Genomic DNA, 4,917 nt, shown 5'->3' on the forward strand with positions numbered 1-4,917 from the left:
AGCTCAGCGCAGTATCTTGAAAAAAGGGAGGCTCCGGTCAGCAGACTTGGAGATGAATCGAGATAAGGCAGTTATCCGACCGGTGAGGTGTTGAGTTTCCTTCAAATTCCTTAGTGGCGGCATGTCTTGCAGTACCTTTACCTTACTAGGGTTCGCCTCGATGCCCCACTCGGTGATGATATAGCCGAGGAATTTCCCACCCTTTACGCCGAACAGACATTTGCTCGGATTCAGCTTGATTCCATATGCGCGGAGCGTTTGATAAGTTTTTTCTATATCTATGCAGAGGTCAGCAGCTCGGAGAGACTTAATGAGTATATCATCGACATATACTTCCATATTTCGTCTGATCTGCTGCAGGAACACCTTATTCATGAGCCTTTGGTAAGTAGCCCCAACATTCTTTAGTCCGAATGGCATTACATTGTAGCAATAGGTGTCGCCCGCTGTGATGAAGCTCACCTTTTCTTGGTCCTCCCGGGCGAGTGACACTTGGTGGTGTAGGACCGTTGAGCCGACTAGAAAGGGGGGTTGAATAACCTGAAAAAAAAACAACAAAGACCCTTCTCGAACTTTCAACAGAACACTTGCATAAAGTAAATTAGCAGTAAATAAAAAGTAGAAAGAAGAGGCTCACAACTTGACTTGGTTACAACCAAGGAGGTTGTTAATCCAAGGAATGAACGTGCACTAAAATATCTCCTTCAGGCGGAGAAGCCTCTTACAGCAGTGAAAGCACAAAAGACAAAAGCTAAACTAGAAAAGAAGCGCACAAGTGTTTAGAATGTAAATTTCCGAGTTGATTCAAAGCTTCTAGACTAAGGCTATATTTATAGCCTTGGTCGGGGCACCTGGAAGGGTTCCAGGCGCCCTAGGGGGGATAAATTTTATCCCCCAAAGTTCAGATCGAGTCAAGGCTCGATCTGGTCAAAAACTGACTCCGGGGCGCCCTGGACTGGTCTGGGCGCCCCGGATGCTGAGTCAACTCTGGTTGACTTTCGTCTAGGTCCTCTGCTCCGGATCCGCTTGATTAGGTGATCTCTGCTATCTGGAATAAGGTTCACCCGAACCCAAGTTCCGGTCTTCTCGAGCGGGCTTCCCTCCGGCTTCTCGTCCCTCGGAATCGCTGCGTGTTTCCTTCTCGTCCACCGGCGTACTCATCCACAGTCTTCATCCCTCGGATGCACCGCGTGCCGTCCTTCTCGCTAACTGCGTCTCTTGCTCCCCGAGCAATCTTCCGCTCCGGCTTTTGTCCCTCGGAACCACCGAACGCTTCCTTCTCGTCCGCCGGTGTACTCTTCCGCAGCACCTCGTCCCTCGGACTGTCGTCATTCACGCTAGCTGCGTCTTCCACTCGACTACCTGTGCTCCTAAGCTCCTGCACATTTAGACACAAGGTTAGAAACACACAGGACCTAACTTAACTTTGTTTATCACACCAAAACAACCTTGGGTTCCAACAATCTCCCCCTTTTTGGTGTGATCAACCCAAGTTAAGTTAGGGATAAAATAAAATTAAGTAAATTAACTTAATTTGTAATTTAAGTGAAAAAATAAAATAAGTTAATATTTTGGTCTACCTCCCCCTAGACTTATACTAATCCTTCTCCCCCTTTGATCACAAAAAAAAGTGGGGTTCCAAGAAAAAAAATCTAAGGGTTGAAGTGTAACGACCACCCTTCTTATCTATACTATTACACTCTAAGGATGACCGTTACTTGACTACTAACTCTACTTAACTGGTATGATCGAAACCACGAAGAGTCTCTACCGAAAAATTTCGACAGAGTCTCCCCTGTACCGGTGACCATAAACCGAGATACAAACATAGTATACATCAGCCACAGGCGGCTGGAACATATATCAATCACTCACGTAGTTAAATAAGTGACAACACCAAAAATGCATACTTACTAAACAGAACTCATTTCCATGCAATCTAAACAAAAGGATCTCAAATGACATGAACATGAAATACAACTTCAAATGTTTATTAATTACTAAACTGCGGAAACTTAATAATATCCCAAGTCTCTTCCATTGTCCTGGCATCACACACCATCCGCACCTCCTCCTCGTCTTCCTTTATCTGCAATAAGAGGAAATGCAATCTATAAGCAAAATACTTAGTAAGCGCTATCTAACTCACAAAAATCTCGATATGCATGTGAATATACTGAAGCTAAAACTGAATGCTCAAAAGGAAAACTACTCATGCTCATCTACTAGTAAAAGAAACAAACATACTGAAATGCTAAACATGTAAAGCTACTCATGCTCTTCTAATAGCAAAGAACAGTAAGCTAATCTAAATAACATGCTAGCATAAAAGGAAACTAAACTTGCTGATTTTAAAACAAAGTGAAACTTAATTCATTTGTTCTAAACTTATTCTTTTATACTTTTATACTTATGTGAAACTTATTTTGTTTGTTCAAAAACTTATACTTATAATACTTCAAAATAATAATCAACTTTCTTCTTGGGCCCAGCAACTGTAATTGCTATGCGCGCATTCCTAACTAGACCCGAGATAGCTGGTCCCGAATCTAGTAGGGTTTACTAGGTTATCTAAACCTAGGGACGACTATGAGAGTCCAACCCAAGGACAACTGAGAGTCCTGCATACTAGGTTATCTAAACCTAGGGACGACTATGGGAGCCCAACCCAAGGACAACTGAGAGTCTAGTACAGTGCCACTGATAAAAGTAAAATACTTGTTATCTTTTAATACTTCTAATATATAATGCCTTGGCATTTTCTTTAACACCTTGTGTGTCAAAATCCCTAAAGACTTGACTTTGGGATCTACTTAAAGCCTTGGCCTTTTTCTTTCTTTTCTTTATCTTTCTTATACTTGTTAGTACTTCTCATAAAAGAATGCTTCTTAAAAAGACACTAAAATATTTAAAACAATTTCTAACATTGAAGTACTAAACTGCACAACCAAGAGATCTAAACTGCACTAAAATTCTGCATACTTCGCTACAAAATTCTGCATACTATAAGCTTTAACAGAACCTGCCTTGAAGCTTAAATAGAAATCTGCATATATAACTCACGAAAATCTGCATACTATTAATAAATTTCTGCATACTATTAATAATTCAATACTGCTCATGCTATTCTAGTAATAAAGAAACTACACATGCTTAACTAATAACAAATAGGAAAGTCCAACAACATGCTAAATCATAAGACTAAAGAATCTAAAATTCTACACTTCTACTAAATATGGTACGCGCCTACTGCCAAAACTAAAGAAGTCTAAACTAAGGTACTATCCAATGCAACCAACTGCATGTTCCAAATTAACCCATTTCATGCTCAGATTTCTTAAAATCATATAATGAATGCTGTGCTAAAATCCCTAAAACTAAGGGAGCAATTCCTGGCATGGCAGGTAACCAAAAGGAGCTAAATGCTCCTCACACCTATCCTCTTTCGTGTTCTTTTCCTCCATGAAAAACCAGGAACCATCAAGTAATAGACAACCACTATTAATATCTATATGTGTTGGCAGTTTAATTAGCAAAACAGCTTCCATGAATGCCATACATAGCACAAAACAGACCAAATTAACTTGCTGAAGACTTAAAACAAAAACTTTATAAACTGATTCATTGCTTCAGCAGAATTGCAAGAAAGAAAGAAAAAGAAGCTTGCAAATCTAATCCAAAACCCCAACCCATGGTAGAACTTCAAAGTTCAATCCTTTCTCACGGCATACCCAAAAAAACACAAGGAAAACACCAAAAACTCGATAGCTACTCCTACTGCAGGCGAGTAAGCAACTTACCTAGCGTTCTTGGACTTACAACCGAAGGAGGAAGGAGGTTCTAGGGTTTCGAAGAGACGGAGATCTCGGCTTCCCCTTCGTGCTCACGGCGCTCCTTGCCGAGGTGATCCCGATTCCGTGAAGCTCTTTCGGAAAGAGTCCCTCGCCGACCGCCGGAGTGAAGACCTAGGCCCCGTCGTCACCCCTTTCTGACCACACAGAAATGCGCTGTCGCGAGAAAGGGGAAGGAAGGATTTTGGTTTTCGGCGAGAAAGGGAAAACCTAATCCCTTTATAACTAGGTTTAATTCGGTTCATTATAACTTAACTATATTACAGGTTCTTATCTGCTCACGAAATAGCCGCGGAGCAGTTGGTTGGCTGGGTTTTGACCGAGCCAAGGGTCTGGGCTTCGATTCCTCAGCCGCGCACTTTTTATTCCAAAGTTTATTTTCGGTTTCTAAAATATCGCTTAACTACTATTGGTTTCGATTTTCTTCAAGAAACAATTACTTGCTCACTTGGTCAGCCTAAGCAGATAAAGGCTTGGCTGAGTCGGAGATCGTTAGTTCGAATCTTGCCTCAGCCCCTTATTTTGGTATTTCCGTTTCCTTTTATGGCTTAAGGTTAATTCTGACTTAAGATCAATTGAGTTCCTATTTGTTCACAAATAGGTCGCGGACCAGTTGGCTGGCCAGATTCGGTTAATGTTCGGTTCAGGTTCGAGGTCCACGGTTCGAATCTCGGCTTTGACAATTTTTTTGTCAAAACTTCTTTCGTTTAGTACAAATATCAAACGACCTCCAAAAATTACATAAAAATACTCTAAAAATTTCTAAAAATCTCTAGAATATTTTAAAAGCATTTCCTAATATTTTTAAGGACATTTAGAACTCGAAATAGGGAAAATTGGGTCGTTACATGAAGACTTAGAAAAAAAAATTCTAAGTTAACAAAAAAAATTATTTTTGAGAAAAAAGATTTAAGTCTTTACAAAAATTATTTTAAAAAAAACCTAACTTAAGGTTTTATGAGTAAGAATTTCAGGTAAAAGTATTTTCTAAGCACAAAAATATTTTGAAAAAAAATGTTTGAAAAAACTTTGAAAGCATTAAGTAATTCTAATTTTAATGCTTTGA

General features: G+C 39.9%; 1 long non-coding RNA gene across 1 annotated transcript; it reads right to left on the minus strand.

The window, feature by feature from the left end:
* Positions 1-1,907: 1,907 nt before the first annotated feature.
* On the minus strand, positions 1,908-4,040 carry LOC122004993. Its single transcript, XR_006118300.1, has 2 exons — positions 3,801-4,040; positions 1,908-2,089 (listed from the first exon to the last, which is right to left on the minus strand). It is a non-coding gene; the product is annotated as an uncharacterized LOC122004993 (long non-coding RNA).
* Between the last annotated feature and the right edge of the window lie 877 nt (positions 4,041-4,917).

Source organism: Zingiber officinale, chromosome 1A, assembly GCF_018446385.1.
Source record: "Zingiber officinale cultivar Zhangliang chromosome 1A, Zo_v1.1, whole genome shotgun sequence".
NCBI lineage: Eukaryota > Viridiplantae > Streptophyta > Magnoliopsida > Zingiberales > Zingiberaceae > Zingiber > Zingiber officinale.